The 21,805-nt window shown below is 37.4% G+C and overlaps 1 long non-coding RNA gene across 1 annotated transcript; it reads left to right on the top strand.

Moving 5' to 3' along the window:
* The first annotated feature begins 2,220 nt into the window (after nucleotides 1-2,220).
* On the top strand, nucleotides 2,221-11,316 carry LOC143226636 (uncharacterized). Its single transcript, XR_013014699.1, has 4 exons — nucleotides 2,221-2,357; nucleotides 2,501-2,601; nucleotides 3,455-3,550; nucleotides 11,185-11,316. It is a non-coding gene; the product is annotated as an uncharacterized LOC143226636 (long non-coding RNA).
* Nucleotides 11,317-21,805: the final 10,489 nt, after the last annotated feature.

The following is a 21,805-nucleotide window of genomic DNA, read 5'->3' as shown; positions in this document are numbered from 1 at the left end:
CTTAACACGCTTGACCATGTCGGGCCTTGTAACCCTAAAACACACTAACTGAAAAAAAAAGTTTTGCTTTGACTATTCGTATTCACAACATGTCGCCACTGTCTGTATGCACGGGGTAAAGGGTACAATATTATTATTTGTTTGTTTGTGAATTTCGCACAAAACACCACGAGCACTATTCTTTTATCAACGAATAGTGGGATTGACCGTTATATCATAATGTCCCCACGGCTGAAAGGGCAAGCATGTTTGGGACGACGTGGATTCGAACCTACAACTCTCGAATTACGAGTCAGGCGCCTTAACCACCTGGCCATGTTAGGCTGTACAATATTATATAGACTAAAAAATGGGCTGTCATAAATGTCCCCCACTAGTACAGATTTACAACGCTTAAAACAGGGGGTTCGATTCCTCTTGGTGGACTCAGCAGAGAGCTCGATGTGGTTTTGCTATAAGAATACACACTCACACACACCCTGTCGAAAATGAGAGGGCAAGTGGTGCCACCTTCAACCCATAGTATACCCTAACTTTACATTTCATAGTTAACTGAAATAAATAATATTTTTGGAAATCAGTCTTGACCACCAAAGAGACAGAAAAGTGCAATCGATTTAGTCAAACGTTTGTAAATTCCTTTGCGAGATAATCAGAATTAGACATGCATGTGGGGGTAATACAAAAGTTTCAATTTTGGGGTTATTATGAATATTTTAGTGCTTTTTTTTTTTTACCATTACTTAGCCCCCTGTTGATGGATCCTCTAATTGGCATGGAGTTTTTTTAGGTCAAGCTAGTATATAAATATGATAGTACTGTCTGTTGCATGTCCATGCAACTACTTATCTATGTAAATATGATTGTAATGTCTGTTGTATGTCCATGTAGCTACTTATCTATATAAATATGATTGTAGTGTCTGTTGTATGTCCATGTAGCTACTTATCTATATAAATATGATTGTAGTGTCTGTTGTATGTCCATGTAGCTACTTATCTATGTAAGTATGATTGTAGTGTCTGTTGTATGTCCATGTAGCTACTTATCTATATAAATATGACTGTAATGTCTGTTATATGTCCATGTAGCTACTTATCTATACAAACATAATAATATGGGCCTAGAAACAAATTTTCAGTTTTGCATTTTGAAAAACGTTTTTTACAATCACTTATGAGGAAATGTTTTAATATAAGAAAGCCACATCGGGTTATTTGCGGTGTCAACCGAGAGGAACAAAGCTCTGATTTTAGCATTACAAATCCAAAGACTTACTGCTGTTCTACCTTGGCGAGGAAGGGCCAATTTTCATGGCCTAAAATAACCTTTCATTAATCAGGAGTTTGCATAAGTTCCGTCCAGGGGACGGGTAGTCCACCTAGGAACTTAATGTTGCTAGTCTTTGCACTGAAATTAAAAAATGAAATGTATGGACAACAAAACTGGAAAATATTTGTTCACTTATTAATTTAGAGTCTCCGTTGATTAAAGAGGTTTGTTTTATATTAAGAACATTAGGATATAACAGAAGAAAGTTTAATTTAGAAACGATTTAATCTTAATGAATTTATATTGTTGGTTTCACGGCTCTAGACTAGTTTCTCCCCAGTAGCACAGTGGTATGTCTGTGGTTCACACCGCTAGAAACAGGGCTTCAATACCTGTGGTGTGCAAAGCACAAATAGCCCATTCTGTGCTTGATTCCAAACAAACTCTAGGCTAGATGATCCCAGACTACGGCTTATTATACAAACACTTACAACACTTATAAGGTTTCACACTCTCCCTTGCATCCTTTCATTAACATCGTAATGAACAGACCGTAATCTGGATAAATGCATTTTCGATTTTATAACTTCTCCTATTTCGAGAAATTAAGCATGGCGCGAAACACACTAGTTTTATATAGGTTTCATTACGGAGCGTGGCGTTTGTCCGAGAGTCTGTTCGTCTGTCTCGTTTATGGCGGCTGCTTACTGTGCTGCGTTTGAAAACTGCGCACACAGGCAAAGCTCAACACTCACTTTTGAAATGACGCGAGAATAGGCACGAGTAACATTGATGCCAAAATTGATTTCACACACAAAATATGACGTAACGGTACGTCATTGTTGATTAGCTCAATAATTACTTTACATGATGGAAGGTGTAAGTGGCTCAGAGCTTTGAGTGAAACACAACATTTTTAAAAGTACATGAAGTAGATTAACTTAAAGCTTTTCCATCACTGAGGACGGCTACTTTTGGTTTACATACATATAATTCAGTGTAACAGTATCTAACAACTAATGACATAAGAGTGAAGAAATGTCTTTCCTCTTTCCACTGTGTACAGACCACATCTGAGAAGAGACGTACAGTATAAACTTGATATAATCTCTCTAGACGAGTACTGTTAGAATATATTGTTATACAGGGTGGCCCGTAAGTCCCAACCCATCCATTATTATGTTATATTCAATTACGCATGTATTGTAAATTTGTTTGTTTTTTTCAGAGAAATATGGCCGATGTATGCCCATTTACACTTGAAGACCGTGGGTACATAAGCGCAAGAATAGTGGTGACACCACACAGATACCTAAGATATATGGATGGGTATGAACACTGTATTTCAAACTAGAGGATTTTATGACTACTATATTTGTAAAGGGTATATCCAATTGAAAAGAACGGATATGATGTTGAAGGTTTAGATAGCGAATCGTTTTAATTTGATGTGATCGGTAATTATTTTAATGTTTAACCAATAAAATTTATCATTAACAGATTATAAAATAATGTTCAAACTCCAATAAAAGACATTTTTTAGAAAGTTTCTGATGTCTAAGGAATACATATTTATTATAAATGTATGCAACAACTGTAACAAATCAATGTAAAATATATTATTCATCTAAAGGTGGTGTCATTTTGAAGTGAAAACGTTTGGGGCTGTATCAGCAACAGATGGAAAAGTAGAAAGGGTTTATTTTGAATTTCGCGTAAAGCTACACAAGGACTATCTGTGCTAGCCGTCCCTAATTTAGCAATGTAAGACTAGAGGGAAGGCAGCTAGTCATCGCCACCCACCGCCAATGGAATTTGGCGTCACATTATAACACTCCCACGGCTGAAAAGGCGAGCATGTATGGTGTGACGGGTAGTCGAACGCCTCAACCCACCTGGCCATGCCGGGCCAAAAGTAGAAAGCACACTACATATTCAAAATGGGGTTAGTATACGAGTGGTAAAACCCCAATGTTTCATATTCCAATACTACTCTTGTCCTATAACTTGTAGGCAGAATATAGTTACCCCTGGCGACATAAACTCAGAAATCCGATGCTATGTGTTACCGTCAATTCTTTTCACCCAACCTCCAATATTTGTTTTAGTACTAACATGTTAATAACACTTTGTATTGTAAATCTTAGATTTGGTGTTATAAACTATAATCCAACCTCTATAGTTCTGGTACCTCAACTGAATCTATGTAAAATAAACAACGGAGGTGGAGGAAAGAGTCTTAAAAAAACATCAATAGGGAAAAGAAAGAAAATTACAAGTAAGTAAGTCAAACAGCTAATGTAAGTAAGTCAAACAGCTAATGTAAGTAAGTCAAACAGCTAAGGTAAGTAAGTCAAACGGCTGATGTAAGCCTAAACCAATTATTGACACCAGGTAAACCAACCGAGTCAATAATTAAGCTGTTGTTAACACAGTTTCCTAATCAACGGCTTTCTCTTATAAACTTATTATTGTTCTACGTTTGCTATTAAACTCTACTGTTCTCTTTGGCATTTTTATAACTTATTTGTTTTGTACATCTACATACATTTCAAAATGGTTTCTAATCAGTTTTTACATCTATATATTTAAACAGTGGCATTACATGTCACGTTACGTGCACGTGTTTTGGAACGTCGTGAGTAAATGCGTCATTTAATTCCATTCTTGAAACAGGAAGTCTTACATTACATTACAAGCAGGTATATGGTAATAAAAAGTAAAATATTTATTTCCGAATTTTTCATTTTTACCTAAAGTATTATTTCTTACATGTTTCTGTAATTTTCTTTGTCTTTTTTACCTTTGTCTTTATTATTGTTTCTGACACCTACTGCCAGCTTAAAAACTTGGGCAAAATAAGCCACGCCCAAAGGTCTGATGCAAGACTGTATTACGCATACCTCTTGTTTCCATATTGTTGTATACTATCGCCCTCTAAAATTATTATTTCAAGTTTGAAATAACTGCATTTAAATTGTAATAAAACAAAGATACCACTAACTTGTAGGCATAGAATAAAAGGTGACAAATGTCAAATTAGTAAAATTATACATAATCAGATGATGTTAGATCGTCAATATAGAAGGACGGAAACATACTTGTTAGGAAGTGAAGAAATAGACCACATGCGAAGATGACATTATGAAATTATATCGTTGGAGATAATTAACCTTAGCGAAGTTTAATTATATTTTTCTTTATTTCCTTATCTCTTCAGATAGGCCCGGCATGGCCAAGCGTGTTAAGGCGTGCGACTCGTAATCTGAGGGTCGCGGGTTCGCATCCCCGTCGTGCCAAACATGCGCGCCCTTTCAGCCGTGTGGGCGTTATAATATCACGGTCAATCCCACTATTCGTTGGTAAAAGAGTAGCCCAAAAGTTGGCGGTGGGTGGTGATGACTAGCTGTCTTCCCTTTTGTCTTACACTACTAAATTAGGGATGGCTAGCACAGATAGCCCTCGAGTAGCTTTGCGGGAAATTCAAAAAACCAAACCAAACCAAATTCTTCAGATATTCTCTAACCACAATCATATCAATAATTATCCAACGTATTTGGTGTTATAACGACGTGTGTCCAAACCCGAATTCATCAAATCAACACATTTTTTACCTCTTATCATAGACTCATTGCCTTTACAATTACATATCATCCATTCAAAACACACAAAACTCATATTGTTAGACAACTTTCACATCATAACACAGGACAATACCGTCAGTCACGTGCTAACCGCTGATTTCTTACAAACGAGACAAAGGTTTACTTGTCCAATGTCAACAGCGATTGGGTTATATTGAAAATAGTTAAGTACAACAGCTACAACGGTCGCCTTTACACAGAGTATACGTTAAGGGTCTTAAAGCAGTCTGTTCTATAAATAGCCGTTTCAAGTGTAGATGCCGATGTTTATTTGTTACAACTGCAACCACAACTAAATAGCTGAAAACAACAATATTCCGCTCTCTGAAATAGCACCATAATACTTATGTAGAATTTTGATTAGGCTAAAATAAGCCTGTAGCAGCGAGCACTTATAAACACTGCTCTATGGTACTCCCTTTCCAACATCAATAAAAGAACCACGTGAAAAACGATATTTCCAAGTTATGTCGTGCATATTAGTGGTTTTGATACTTTTTAAAATAACCATAAGTATTGTTATTTCTTTAAATGTTTTATACGTATTTTTATTGTGTGTTTTATTTAATTTTTTACACTCTAACACTTTTATTTCCGTAATATTCATGAAGAGTTCATCGATGTTTTTTAAACATTCTTATGATGTTATTACCGTATCGTATAAATCTCGTATTTTTATCTCGCGTTACATTCTGTCCTCGTGTAAGAACATCGTGCGCAACAATAAACAATAGAGTTGTTTGTTTCTGAATTTCGCGTAATTTAGCAGTGTAAGATAAGGGGAAAACAGCGAGTTATCATCACCCACCGCTAACTCTTGGGCTTCTCTTTTACCAACGAATGATAGGATTGACTGTCACAGTATAGCGCTCCCACAGCTGAAAGGGCGAGCAAGTATAGTGTGACGGAAATTCGAATCCATGATCCTCAGTTTACGAGTCGACACCCTAACCATCTAGTCATGCCAGGTATTTTAATTATGTACTACCAAACAAAACTTTATACATATAATTCAACTTTTATTATACATCAATATTGCATTCTTTCAGAGTTTTGATAGAACTAATAAAACAATTTTGTGATAAATTCTTTGTTTACAGAATTTAACGTAAATATCCAAAAAGTCACAAGAGTTCAAACACACCACCATACTGCATACTGATATTCAGTACTGAACACAACGAGTTTTATTTAACTCCTGAGCAGGAGCGTAGATCCTGGGGAAGTATATATCCCCCCTTCATTTTAGGTGAGGGGTATGGTGCATACAATCATCCCCCCTACAGTTTGGTCTGTTGAATTGTTTTATTGCATCATAGGCCTACAAATTGTGTTTGTTCTTGTGATTCTCGTGTTCTTACCAATCGAATTACATAATTAGGCCTATATGTAGGCTTTTTCAGTAGCCGAAACATATCTTTAATATAGGCGTGCTTCTAAGCTTTTCGATCTAAGCGATAGTTCGTCAGTATCAGTCAGTAGGCCTAAGTATACATGCAAGTATCGTGACAACGAGATTACTCTGTGACTACATGTTTACAGCTTTCAGGTTCACGTAATCAGAGATAATCAATTTGTAAATTGAACAGTCCACGTAAGTGGTTGAAAAATCATCCCCATTGGGTGTAAAAATCTACGCCCCTGCTTCTAAGCCTTAATAAACACCAATGATATTGTACAGGATATATAAAATAAAATTAGTTATGCCGAATGACAAAAGGTAAGCTATACATATTCATATTTAAATCTAAAATAAGGCAACAATAATCAACTGGAAAGTTAAACACCCAGAAGAATCATATAATATTCTAGTATAAAGTTGAATATGCTGCTAAAATGTGAACTGTTTTCAACACTAAACTGCGGCTCAAACATATTTAATCTTAATAAATGTTTCGTTCAGTGATAAGAAATAACGATGTGTAGGCCATTCATTGCTATTGTAATTGTTAATGTTATCTAAAGCAAGCTAACGCTAAAAGCATCACACATTTCATCATTAGTACATTTTAGGCTTAAGTTTCATATTTTTATGATATGCCAGGTTGATATTCTATAGACAAGTTATACATAACAAGTAGACATCAAAATAAAATATTATAAAAGAAATTATTCATAAAAGAAATTTATAAAACTGTAAATAACACGTCGAGAACTTTAAGAAAAAAATATATATTTACAGTAAATGTAGTTAAACTTGAGTGACTCCCATTGGCTGCTTTTTACCGCATTTGAAACCACAACATCAAAGTAAAGAATTGGTAAAAATTTTCTGAGGAGTCACAAATTTTATGAGCATTTATCATTGTTCGACTTCACCTCATTAAATCAGTACTTAGACACTCTTTAAAATGGCTATACACACAAAAGATCTAATTAAAAAGTAAATTTAACTTGTCTATGACTATGTTTAGTTGTTGAAGAACAAATTCCAAAAAGCGTATTTAAATATAATGAACAAACAGATAAATTGTACAGTAAACTCTCTTTGTAATAGCATTATTAACAACAATGGTCAGCTTAATCAAAACAACTGGTATATATAAATTTCGTTAATATGAAAACCTTAAGAAATGAAACATCACAATAAGAACATTTTTTTTGTACATAAACTATAATAAAACTAACATGAAATAAACAACACAGGAGATGTTTGAGAGAGTACAACAGTACAATAATAGGATATTATATAAAGAAAATAGGACAGAAATTACAGAATATTTCACAATGAAAAACATTACAGAAGTAACGGAATGGTAAAAATAGATGTATAATGGGATGGTTTTACAGTCCCTATATTTATTGTTATATATTTCAGTTAACACCTTTCAAATTTGAAAGTTTAAATATTCTAACAGTTCCTAAACTGTATTAACTATATTGGCTTTTCAAATTACATTCAGAAGTTTTGTTTACAATTACAGAACTCAGTTTGTTTTCTCCACAGTTTTGCCTTTGCGACTTCATCAGGTATAATATACGCACCTGTTTCATATCAAAATATTCATTAAATGATAAAACTGCTATACTAACATGTGGAATATATTACTTTAATATAAGATATAAAAACTGAAGAGAACTACACTGTTTTATGATTAGCAAAAAATATACATGAATAGAAAATATAATTATAGGAACAATAATGAAACATTAACAATAATCTATACATTGTCTGATGCACACTACAGCAGGCTTGAGAAATAGAACATTATAATCAGTTTTATAATTTAATGAATATTCTAATATCAAACAGTTGCATATATTAACCCTGATGAAACCATGAAGGAAGAACATTGGTTGAAATGAAATAAAAACATATCTCATATTTATCTGGACCATTAAGGTAGTTTTCTCTAAACTTTTTATCACAAAGTGTAAATCTCTTCAGAATGTACTACACATTATGAACATGTGTTTTCTCAAACAATATACCAAAATGTAATGATTCAACATTACCATACGAGTTAGCATCACATATATACATAGATTAAAATAAAAAAATATTGGGTGAACAATAATATGAACATTTGCAAACCTAACACAATATCATTATAAATACAATCTCAATCCTAGGATTTCTAAATCAAAGTTACAAGAGTTTTAATTAATCATTACTTATAAATTTCTTTGTTTGTATATCTGTGCTAAACCTTTCTTCTCAACAAGTCAGACAAACAAGTTCAATTCTCCTTTAACAAGCATGTTAATCAGACAAACAAGTTTTGTTCTCCTTTAACAAGCATGTTGTCAGAAAAAGTTCTGTTCTCCTATAACTAGAATGTTAGTCAGACAAACAAGTTTTGTTCTCCTTTAACAAGCATGTTGTCAGAAAAAAGTTCTGTTCTCCTATAACTAGAATGTTAGTCAGACAAACAAGTTTTGTTCTCCTTTAACAAGCATGTTGTCAGAAAAAAGTTCTGTTCTCCTATAACTAGAATGTTAGTCAGACAAACAAGTTCTGTTCTCCTTTAACAAGCATGTTAGTCAGACAAACAAGTTCTATTCTCCTTTAACAAGCATGTTAGTCAGACAAACAAGTTCTGTTCTCCTTTAACAAGCATGTTGTCAGACAAAAGTTCTGTTCTCCTTTAACAAGCATGTTAGTCAGACAAACAAGTTCTGTTCTCCTTTGACAAGCATGTTAGTCAGACAAACAAGTTCTATTCTCCTTTAACAAGCATGTTAGTCAGACAAACAAGTTCTGTTCTCCTTTAACAAGCATGTTAGTCAGACAAACAAGTTCTGTTCTCCTTTAACAAGCATGTTAGTCAGACAAACAAGTTCTGTTCTCCTTTGACAAGCATGTTGTCAGACAAACAAGTTCTATTCTCCTTTAACAAGCATGTTAGTCAGACAAAAAGTTCTGTTCTCCTTTAACAAGCATGTTAGTCAGACAAACAAGTTCTGTTCTCCTTTAACAAGCATGTTAGTCAGACAAACAAGTTCTGTTCTCCTTTAACAAGCATGTTGTCAGACAAAAGTTCTGTTCTCCTTTAACAAGCATGTTAGTCAGACAAAAGTTCTGTTCTCCTTTAACAAGCATATTAGTCTAACCATATCTTTGGGCAGCTTTTCACATAAAGCGCATGAAAAGACATTATAAACCTTCCACAAATTCTTTTAAGTGTAAGCACAGATATACACACTTACACCAAAGTAAAATATAAGGCTCAACAGAAGTACAGGTATAAGGAATGCAGTAGTTTTACACATGTAGAACAAACAATAGTGTATGGCTTGTTTGTATGCTAAGTACTGGAATGTAATAAACGAGTTAAGTAATGAAGTTAAACAAATTGTTTTTCACAAAGGTGTCACCTTTACACTCTTTATACAGTTTTGCTCTAATAACATCTAAAATTCAGATATAACAAAGCAACTAGAGAACAGAGTTCATACAAAATTATATTATAACCAGTAGTAATACTTTCCAACACATTTACACAGAATGTACTACAATAGGTACAACGTAACTTGAGAATAACACCAACTAAAACAACATGAGAGTTGAGGGTAGTCACACGTACTGACCTGGTGAGTTGTTAATAGGGTGAAAAATTATTGGCATGAGCTTTCAAATAAAATTTGCTGCATAAAATATCCTGAAAAAAAAGATTAGAAAACATCTTTCTGTCTAAGTTCAAAAGGTTACAAGGTCAAGATAAAGAAAAAATATTAGATAACATAAAATAACATGGAAATAAATTGATTTCATAGATGAAACAAAGATAAGTTTTAATAGCTAACTTCAACACCTATTTACTGTTGCATTATTAAGTACTTATAACACTAAGTGCTACACTATATACAGTGTCTAACAATATCTCTGATATTATATGTAGAAAAGTGCTACGTAAACTATTTAAAATATTTGTGTATTAGTAACATAAGTTTATCACAAATACATGAAACATCTATTAATTACTGTATTAATATCAACACATTGCTTATCAACAAAAAATACACATACTTTGATGATTTACTTTTGTTTTTGTCATTTCACATCTCCTAAAACCTGGATATGTTCGGTCTCTGTGTTCATTTCACACATACTACAACCTGGATATGTTCAGTCTCTGTATTCATTTCACACATACTACAACCTGGATATGTTCAGTCTCTGTATTCATTTCACACATACTACAACATGGACATGTTCAATCTCTGTATTCATTTCACACATACTACAACATGGACATGTTCAATCTCTGTATTCATTTCACACATACTACAACATGGACATGTTCAATCTCTGTATTCATTTCACACATACTACAACATGGACATGTTCAGTCTCTGTATTCATTTCACACATACCACAACATGGACATGTTCAGTCTCTGTATTCATTTCACACATACTACAACATGGACATGTTCAGTCTCTGTATTACCAGTACTCATGCTTATGAACTACATTTAATAAAAAACTTTCACTCTACACAGTAATAAATCAGAAAACCATCTAACATTTCCATGATTAAGAGTAAACCCACTTGTAGAAAATTATATATTTAAAATGGCTGGTATGGGTAGAGAAAGCACTAGTACAGGAGTGAACAACATTTCGAACCTGACAATGACCGAAGAGGTCAAAACGTTGTTTGCTCCTCTGTTAGTGCTTTATCCACCCATACCAGCTGTTTTTAAATATATAATCATCTAACATTTCATTCAGATGTAATGTACAGCTTTGTTGTTCTTGCTTATACATGCATTAATGAACTGTTCTGTTAGTATTCTCAATAATTAATAATTCTGTATTTCAGTCTACACAAGCACTATTGCCATGAAGAGGAGTCCATATAATCACATTTATAGACTTACATTCAAATGTTCTGAACTACTGCTTGTTTTATAAATGTATAGCAATAAGTTTGATGTCAAATTATAATTCAAATTTCTTAAATTAAAAGTGAATATTGGCATAAAATCCTAAATAACAATTTATGCATGTTAGTATATTGGATGAAGCTTTGATTCAAAATAGATGTTTGGGATGTCCACATACAGTTTTTAGTTTCTTATGGAAAAGAAATTCAAATTATTGATGCTGACAAGCTAAAATACAAAATAAGAACCTCCTATCTTTTATATTTTCTGAGATATTATTATATTTAGCAAATCAAACAAGGTCACCCTGTTCATGTTTTCAGTAGTATTTCTTAACATATATATTTACTTCTATGACATATTTATTCATATATAGTAATTTATGATTTTTTATTTCAAAATGATATAAAACCTAAAAAAGTAATTGTTTTCTATATTTCTTTATTTGCTGTTTTATGTTTAAGAAAAACAATAAGAATTTAAGACTACTTGTAAATAGTAATAAAATATACATACTTATAAAATGCATTATAACTGAAATGTAATTGTATTCTACAAAGCTAAAACAGCTTCACTTTATAAAGGTCAGTTTTATACTACTCAACATGGTAACACAGAGCTGCTACAACCACATATAACTCCTGTATTGTTAACTAGACACACTAAGAGGTGAATAAAATAAAAATGATAAATATATACACACGTATAATGTTACAAAATCTAAGAAACTTAGGATAAACGTCTGTGTATGTGTGTTATAATCTGTAGTCATTCTATAACAACAAAAATGGAACTTATGTCTATTTCACATTTTTTTATGGTGATTTACAAGGTCAGTCCAAAAAACTAAACCCATACAGAATTAAAATGGAGATAATAACATGTAAAATATAGTGTTTTCTAAAAAAATATTTCATAATTAACTGTAGGTCACAGATAATTCATATGTGGGATATCTCTGATGCATAAACGAATTATTAATCATATAATAAAAATTACTTGCATCTTGGATAGTTAACATTTTAGAAGAAAAATATCTACAAGCAAAAAATTAATTACAAAAATATTTAAACTTAATTATAAGATCTGATATTTTGTGTACAAAAGCCTTGCAATGTTTACTGATAATATACAAAATTTTCTTAAGATATATATATATGTGTATATTTTAAAAAGTTACAATATCTGACTCATGATTACTTAGATGGATATTGGCCAGGTGGAATCCACTCAGACCATAGTCAAATAGTTAATAATGTTTAAACCAGCACCAGTAAACTGTTCTATCGTTTCAGTTTGCACCAGTACTAGAACTGTTCTCTCGTTTCAGTTTGCACCAGTACCAGTGAACTGTTCTCTCTTTCAGTTTGCACCAGTACCAGTGAACTGTTCTCTCGTTTCAGTTTGCACCAGTACTAGTGAGCTGTTCTGTCGCTTCAGTTTGCACCAGCACTAGTGAGCTGTTCTGTCGTTTCAGTTTGCACCAGCACTAGTGAGCTGTTCTCTCGTTTCAGTTTGCACCAGCTAGTGAGCTGTTCTCTCTGTTTCAGTTTGCACCAGCTTAGTGAGCTGTTCTCTCGTTTCAGTTTGCACCAGTGCTAGTGAGCTGTTCTCTCGTTTCAGTTTGCACCAGCTGCTTAGTGAGCTGTTCTCGTCGTTTCAGTTTGCACCAGCACTAGTGAGCTGTTCTCTCGCTTCAGTTTGCGCCAGTGCTAGTGAACTGTTCTCTGTGCTTCAGTTTGCACCAGTGCTAGTGAGCTGTTCTCGTTTCAGTTTGCACCAGTGCTAGTGAGCTGTTCTGTCGTTTCAGTTTGCACCAGTGCTAGTGAGCTGTTCTGTCGTTTCAGTTTGCACCAGCACTAGTGAGCTGTTCTGTTGTTTCAGTTTGCACCAGTGCTAGTGAGCTGTTCTGTCGTTTCAGTTTGCACCAGTGCTAGTGAGCTGTTCTGTCGTTTCAGTTTGCCCAGTACCAGTGAGCTGTTGTGTCGTTTCAGTTTGCACCAGTACTAGTGAGCTGTTGTGTCGTTTCAGTTTGCACCAGTACTAGTGAACTGTTCTATCCTTTCAGTTTGCACCAGTACCAGTGAGCTGTTGTGTTGTTTCAGTTTGCACCAGTGCTAGTGAACTGTTCTTTCGTTTCAGTTTGCACCAGTACCAGTGAGCTGTTCTCTCGTTTCAGTTTGCACCAGTACTAGTGAGCTGTTCTGTCGTTTCAGTTTGCACCAGTGCTAGTGAGCTGTTCTGTCGTTTCAGTTTGCACCAGTGCTAGTGAGCTGTTCTGTCGTTTCAGTTTGCACCAGTGCTAGTGAGCTGTTCTGTCGTTTCAGTTTGCACCAGTGCTAGTGAGCTGTTCTGTCGTTTCAGTTTGCACCAGTGCTAGTGAGCTGTTCTGTCGTTTCAGTTTGCACCAGTGCTGGTAAGCTGTTCTGTCGTTTCAGTTTGCACCAGCACTAGTGAGCTGTTCTGTTGTTTCAGTTTGCACCAGTGCTGAGTGAGCGGTTCTGTCGTTTCAGTTTGCCCAGCACCAGTGAGCTGTTGTGTCGTTTCAGTTTGCACCAGTACTAGTGAGCTGTTGTGTCGTTTCAGTTTGCACCAGTACTAGTGAACTGTTCTATCCTTTCAGTTTGCACCAGTACCAGTGAGCTGTTGTGTTGTTTCAGTTTGCACCAGTACTAGTGAACTGTTCTATCGTTTCAGTTTGCACCAGTACTAGTGAACTGTTCTATCGTTTCAGTTTGCACCAGTACCAGTGAACTGTTCTATCGCTTCAGTGTCGCCAGTACCAGTGAGCTGTTCTGTCGTTTCAGTTTCATGCCAGTACTGGTGAACTGTGCTATTGTTTCAGTTTGCACCAGTACCAGTGAACTGTTCTGTTGTTTCAGTTTGCACCAGTACCAGTGAACTGTTCTGTTGTTTGAGTTTGCACCAGTACTAGTGAGCTGTTGTGTTGTTTCAGTTTGCACCAGTGCTAGTGAACTGTTCTTTCGTTTCAGTTTGCACCAGTACCAGTGAGCTGTTCTATCATTTCAGTTTGCACCAGTACCAGTGAACTGTTCTGTTGTTTCAGTTTGCACCAGTACCAGTGAACTGTTCTGTTGTTTCAGTTTGCACCAGTACTAGTGAACTGTTCTGGTAGTACTGTCTACACAAGTACTAGTGAACTGTTCTGGTAGTACTGTCTACACAAGTACTAGTGAACTGTACTGGCGGTACTGTCTACAGAAGTACAGGTGAACTGTTCTGGGAGTACTGTCTACACAAGTACTAGTGAACTGTTCTGGTAGTACTGTCTACAGAAGTACAGGTGAACTGTTCTGGTAGTACTGTCTACACAAGTACTAGTGAACTGTTCTGGTGGTACTGTCTACACCTGTAGTGAACTGTTCTGGTAGTACTGTCTACACCTGTAGTAGTGAACTGTTCTGGTAGTACTGTCTACACCTGTAGTAGTGAACTGTTCTGGTAGTACTGTCTACACCTGTAGTAGTGAACTGTTCTGGTAGTACTGTCTACACAAGTAGTAGTGAACTGTTCTGGTAGTACTGTCTACACAAGTAATAGTGAACTGTTCTGGTAGTACTGTCTACACAAGTAATAGTGAACTGTTCTGGTAGTACTGTTACACCTGTAGTAGTGAACTGTTCTGGTAGTACTGTCTACAAAGTAGTAGTGAACTGTTCTGGTAGTACTGTCTACACAAGTATAGTGAACTGTTCTGGTAGGTACTGTCTACACAAGTAATAGTGAACTGTTCTGGTAGTACTGTCTACACCTGTAGTAGTGAACTGTTCTGGTAGTACTGTCTACACAAGTAGTAGTGAACTGTTCTGGTGGTACTGTCTACACAAGTAGTAGTGAACTGTTCTGGTGGTACTGTCTACACAAGTAGTAGTGAACTGTTCTGGTGGTACTGTCTACACAAGTAGTAGTGAACTGTTCTGGTAGTACTGTCTACACAAGTAGTAGTGAACTGTTCTGGTAGTACTGTCTACACAAAGTAGTGAAAGTGTTCTGGTAGTACTGTCTACACCAGTACTAGTGAACTGTTCTGGTAGTACTGTCTACACCAATACTAGTGAACTGTTCTGGTGGTACTGTCCACACAAGTAGTAGATGAACTGTTCTGGTGGTACTGTCTACAGAGTACAGGTGAACTGTTCTGGTAGAGTACTGTCTACACCTGTAGTAGTGAACTGTTCTGGTAGTACTGTCTACACAAGTAGACAGTGAACTGTTCTGGTAGTACTGTCTACACAAGTAGTAGTGAACTGTTCTGGTAGTACTGTCTACACCTGTAGTAGTGAACTGTTCTGGTAGTACTGTTCTACAATAGTGAACTGTTCTGGTAGTACTGTCTACACCAATACTAGTGAACTGTTCTGGTAGTACTGTCTACACAAGTACTAGTGAACTGTACTGGCAGTGAATGATAAATATAGACACACGTATAATGTTACAAAATCTAAGAAACTTAGGATAAACGTCTGTGTATGTGTGTTATAATCTGTAGTCATTCTATAACAACAAAAATGGAACTTATGTCTATTTCACATTTTTTATGGTGATTTACAAGGTCAGTCCAAAAAAAAACTAAACCCATACAGAATTAAAACGGAGATAATAACATGTAAAATATAGTGTTTTCTAAAAAAATATTTCATAATTAACTGTAGGTCACAGATAATTCATATGTGGGATATCTCTGATGCATAAACGAATTATTAATCATATAATAAAAATTACTTGCATCTTGGATAGTTAACATTTTAGAAGAAAAATATCTACAAGCAAAAAATTAATTACAAAAATATTTAAACTTAATTATAAGATCTGATATTTTGTGTACAAAAGCCTTGCAATGTTTACTGATAATATACAAAATTTTCTTAAGATATATATATATGTGTATATTTTAAAAGTTACAATATCTGACTCATGATTACTTAGATGGATATTGGCCAGGTGGAATCCACTCAGACCATAGTCAAATAGTTAATAATGTTTAAACCAGCACCAGTAAAACCTGTTCTATGTCGTTTCAGTTTGCACCAGTACCAGTGAACTGTTTTCTCGCTTCAGTTTGCACCCAGAACCAGTGAACTGTTCTCGTTTCAGTTTTGCACAAACCAGTACCAGTGAACTGTTCTCTCTTTCAGTTTGCACCAGTACTGCAGTGAGCTGTTCTGTCGTTTCAGTTTGCACCAGCACTAGTGAGCTGTTCTGTCGTTTCAGTTTGCACCAGCACTAGTGAGCTGTTCTTCGTTTCAGTTTACCAGCACTAGTGAGCTGTTCTGTCGTTTCAGTTTGCACCAGCACTAGTGAGCTGTTCTGTCGTTTCAGTTTGCAACCAGCACTAGTGAGCTGTTCTCTCGTTTCAGTTTGCACCAGCACTAGTGAGTGTTCTGCTGTTCTGTGGTCCCTTTGCAGTTTGCACCAGCACTAGTGAGCTGTTCTCTTCCCGTTTCAGCTTGTGCACCAGCACTGGTGAGCTGTTCTCTCGTTTCAGTTTCTGGCCCAGCACTAGTGAAGCTGTTCTCTGCGTTTCAGTTTCAGCCAGTAGCTAGTGAACTGTTCTCGTCGTTCAGTTTGCACCAGTGCTAGTGAGCTGTTCTGTCGTTTCAGTTTGCACCAGTGCTGAGTGAGCTGTTCTGTGTCGTTTCAGTTTGCACCAGTGCTGAGTGAGCTGTTCTGTCGTTTCCAGTTTGCACCAGTGCTAGTGAGCTGTTCTGTCGTTCAGTTTGCAACCAGTGCTGGTAGAGCTGTTCTGTCTGTTTCAGGTTTGGGTAACCAGTGCTTAGCAAGCTGTTCTGTCGTTTCAGTTTGCACCAGTCACTAGTGAGCTGTTCTGTCGTTTCAGTTCCTACACCAGTACCAGTGAGCTGTTCTGTCGTTTCAGTTTGCGCCAGTACCAGTGAGCTGTTGTGGTATTAGTTCAGTTTGCACCAGTACTTAGTGAACTGTTGTGTCGTTTCAGTTTGCACCAGTACTTAGTGAACTGTTCTATCCTTTCAGTTTGCACCAGTACCAGTGAGCTGTTTGTGTTGTTTCCAGTTTGCACCAGTGCTAGTGAGCTGTTCTTTTGTTTCAGTTTGCACCAGTACCAGTGAACTGTTCTCTGCGTTTCAGTTTGCACCAGTACTAGTGTGAGCTGTTCCTGTCGTTCTCAGTTTGCACCAGTGTTAGTGAGCTGTTCTGTCGTTTCAGTTTGCACCAGTGCTGAGTGAGCTGTTCTGTCGTTCTCGTTTGCACCAGTGCTAGTGAGCTGTTCTGTAGCGTTTCAGTTTGCACCAGTGCTGAGTGAGCTGTTCTGTCGTTTCAGTTTGCACCAGCGCTAGTAAGCTGTTCTGTCGTTTCAGTTTGCACCAGCACTAGTGAGCTGTTCTGTTGTTTCAGTTTGCACCAGTGCTAGTGAGCTGTTCTGTCATTTCAGGTTGCACCAGTACCCAGTGAGCTGTTGTCTGTTTCAGTTTTGCACCAGTACTAGTGAGCTGTTGTGTAGTTTCAGTTTGCACCAGTACTAGTGAACTGTTCTATCCTTTCAGTTTGCACCAGTACCAGTGAGCTGTTGTGTTGTTTCAGTTTGCACCAGTACTAGTGAACTGTTCTAGTCGTTTCAGTTTGCACCAGTACTGAGTGAACTGTTCTATCGTTTCAGTTTGCACCAGTACCAGTGAACTGTTCTGTTCAGTGGTTTCCAGCCAGTACCAGTGAGCTGTTCTGGTATAGTTTCAGTTTGCGCCAGTACTGGTGAACTGTGCTATTGTTTCAGTCTGCACCAGTACCAGTGAACTGTTCTGTTGTATTCAGTTTTGCACCAGTACCAGTGAACTGTTCTGTTGTTTTCAGTTGCACCAGTACTAGTGAGCTGTTGTGTTGTTGTTTAGTTTTGCACCAGTGCTAGTGAACTGTTCTTTCGTTTCAGTTTGCACCAGTACCAGTGAGCTGTTCTATCATTTCAGCTGTTTGCACCGGTACCAGTGAGCTGTTCTAGTCATTTCAGTTTGCACCAGTACCAGTGAACTGTTCTGTTGTTGTTTCAGTGTTTGCACCAGTACTAGTGAACTGTTCTGGTAGTACTGTCTACACAAGTACTAGTGAACTGTTCTGGTGTGTACTGTCTACAGAAGCACAGGTGAACTGTTCTGGTAGTACTGTCTACACAAGTACTAAGTGAACTGTTCTGGTGGTACTGTCTACACCTGTAGTAGTGAACTGTTCTGGTAGTATTGTCTACACCTGTAGTAGTGAACTGTTCTGGTAGTACTGTTCACACCTGTAGTAGTAAACCACTGTCTACACCTGCTCAGTAGTGTAGTGAACTGTTCTGGTAACTGTCTACACAAGTAGTAGTGAACTGTTCTGGGTAGTACTGTCTACATTGGCAATAAGTGAACTGTTCTGGGTACACAAATTGCCTTTTGTCTACACCTGTAGTAGTGAACTGTTCTGGTAGTAATACTAGTGAATCCAGTTCTAGTGAAGTGGTTTCTGTAGTACTCACACAAGTAGTAGTGAACTGTTCTGGTAGTACTGTTCACACCTGTAGTAGTGAACTGTTCTTGGTAGTACTGTTCACACCACAAGTAATAGTGAACTGTTCTGTGTAGGTACCGGGTCTACACAAGTAGTAGAAAGTGGAACTGTCTCTGGTAAAACCTGTGTACGGGCAAGTAGTAGTGAACTCTCTGGTGAGTACCGTCTGTTCACAAGTAGTAGTGAACTGTTCTGGTAATTTTGTCTGCACACAAGTAGTAGTGAACTGTTCTGGTAGTACTGTCTACACAAGTGGTAGTGAACTGTTCTGGTAGTACTGTCCGGCACAAGTAGTGAACTGTTCTGGTAGTACTGTTCCTACACCGCAGTGGTGAACTGTTCTGGTAGTACTGTCTACACAAGTAGTAGTGAACTGTTCTGGTAGTACTGTCTACACAAGTAGTAGTGAACTGTTCTGGTAGTACTGTTCTACACAAGTAGTAGTGAACTGTTCTGGTAGTACTGTTCACACCAAGTACCAGTGAACTGTTCTGGTACCGTACTGCCTACAGTAAGTACTAGTGAACTGTTCTGGTAGTACACTTTCACACAAGTCTACAATAGTACTAGTAGTATTCTGTTCCACGGTTCAGTAGGTACTGTCTGCCAGTACAGTCTGCCAGTAAGTGGAGTGAACTGTTCTGGTAGTACTGTTCTACGTAGAAGTGTCACCCGGTGAACTTGTTCTGGTAGTACTGTCACTACACGCAGTACCAGTGAACTGTTCTGGTAGTACTGTTCACCACCCTGATAGTGAACTGTTCTGGTAAAGTGAACTGCCTGGCCAATCTGTAAGTAGTGAACTGTTCTGGTAGCAGTTGAACAGCCATAACTGTAGTAGTGAACTGTTCTGGTAGTACTGTCTACAACCTTCACGTAGTAGTGAACTGTTCTGGTAGTACTGTCTACACAGAGTAGTAGTGAACTGTTCTGGTAGTACTGTTCACACAAGTACTAGTGAACTGTTCTGAGTAGATACTGTCTACATGTAGTAATAGTGAACTGTTCTGGTGAGTATTGCATACCACCCGGTGGTAAAGTGAACTGTTCTGGTAGTACTGTCTACACAAGTAGTTGTGAACTGTTCTGGTAGTACTGTTCACACAAGTAGACATAACAGTGAACTGTTCTGGTAGTACTGTTCACACAAGTAGTAGTGAACTGTTCTGGTAGTACTGTCTACACCTAGTAGTGAACTGTTCTGGTGAGGGTACTGTCTGTCACACGTAGTAGTGAACTGTTCTGGTGAGTACTGTCTACACCTGAAGTAGTGAACTGTTCTGGTAGTGCTGTTCTACACAAGTAGTAGTGAACTGTTCTGGTAGTACTGTCTACACAAGTAGTAGTGAACTGTGGGTAGTACTGTCCACTGGTACTAGTGAACTGTTCTGGTAGTACTGTCACAAGTAGTAGTGAACTGTTCAAGTAGTGTACTGTTCTGGTAGTACTACCACAAGTAGTAGTGAACTGTTCTGGTGGTAGTGAACTGTCCTACCACACCTGCAGTAGTGAACTGTTCTGGTAGTACTGTCTACACAAGTAGTGAGTGAGACTGTTCTGGTGGTACTGTCTCTACTGCTAAGTTAGTGGTGAACTGTTCTGGTAGTACTGTCTACACACAGAGTAGTAATTGAACTGTTTGCTGGTAGTACTGTCTACACCTGGGCAGTGAGACTGTTCTGTGTACTGTCTACACAGTAGTAATTGAACTGTTCTGGTGGTACTGTCTACACAAGTAATAGTGGAGCTGTTACAATTTGAGTACTGTCTACACGAGTGGTAGTGGAACTGTTCTGGTAGTACTGTACACACTTACCTGTAGTGATGAACTGTTCTGGTAGTATAATACACACAGAGTAGTAGTGAACTGTTGTTCTGGTGATACTGTCTACCTGAAGTAGTAGTGGTGAACTGTTCTGGTGAGGTACCTGTGTCACAGAGTGGTAATTTGAGTGTTCTGGTGGGTACTGTCTACAATGCAGTGGTACTGTCACACTGCAGTGAACTGTACTGGTAGTATCTGGGCACACAGGTACTAGTGAACTGTTCTGGTGGTACTGTCTACACAGGGTACTGAGTGGAGTTCTGGTGAGTACTGTCTACAGGAAGGCAGATTGAACTGTTCTGGTGGTACTGATACTGTCTACCAGAGTGTACAGGTGGGGCTGTCTGTTAGTGCAATCCGGTACTGACACACAGGTGGTACCTGTCTGCCACCTGTAGTACTGTTCTGGTGTGTTAGTACTGTCTACACCTGTAGGTGAACTTGTGAACTGTTCTGGTAGGTGCCATGCTGCACCTGTGGTACTGTGAACTGTTCTGGTGAGGTATTAATGTTCTACGCCTGTGGTAGGTAGAACTGTTGTTCTGTGGTACTGTTCTGCCTGGCCAGTAGTAGTGAGTACTGTTCCGCAGTGGTGACTGTCTGCAGAAGTGGTAGTGAACTGAACCATAGTTCTGGTAGCACGTCCCAGTGAACTGTCTGCCTGAAGAGTACACACCCATTGGAAGGGTGTTCCACCAGTGGTACAGTACACACAAGTAATAATTGAACTGTTCTGGTGGTACTGTCACACCTGTAGGTAGTGAACTGTTCTGGTGGCAATTATGTCTGCACAAGTGGTTAGTGAGTACTGTTCTGGTGAGTACTGTCTACACACAAGAGTAGACTGTGAACTGTCTACTAGTTGAGTGGTACTGTCTACACAAGTAGTAGTGGAGACTGCTCTGGTAGTACTGTCTACACCAGTACTACCTACACTGTACCATGAGTGAGTGATGAGTACTGTTCACCTGGTGCTGTTCAGCCTCACTTTTAGTAGTAATTGAACTGTTCTGTAGTACTGCTCTACACCTGCTGGTAGTTGAACTGTTCTGGTGGTACTGTCTACACAAGTAGTAGTGAACTTCAATTCTGGTAGTACTGTCTACACACAAGTAGTAGCAGCTGAACTGTTCGTGAACCTGGTTACTGTCTACACAAGAGCTAGTGAACTGTTCTGGTAGTACTGTCTACACAAGTAG

This window comes from Tachypleus tridentatus, chromosome 1 (assembly GCF_004210375.1).
Source record: "Tachypleus tridentatus isolate NWPU-2018 chromosome 1, ASM421037v1, whole genome shotgun sequence".
NCBI classification, from domain to species: Eukaryota; Metazoa; Arthropoda; class Merostomata; order Xiphosura; family Limulidae; genus Tachypleus; species Tachypleus tridentatus.
The sequence above is the reverse complement of the archived record's forward strand: the minus strand, read 5'-3'. Positions and strand labels throughout refer to the sequence as shown.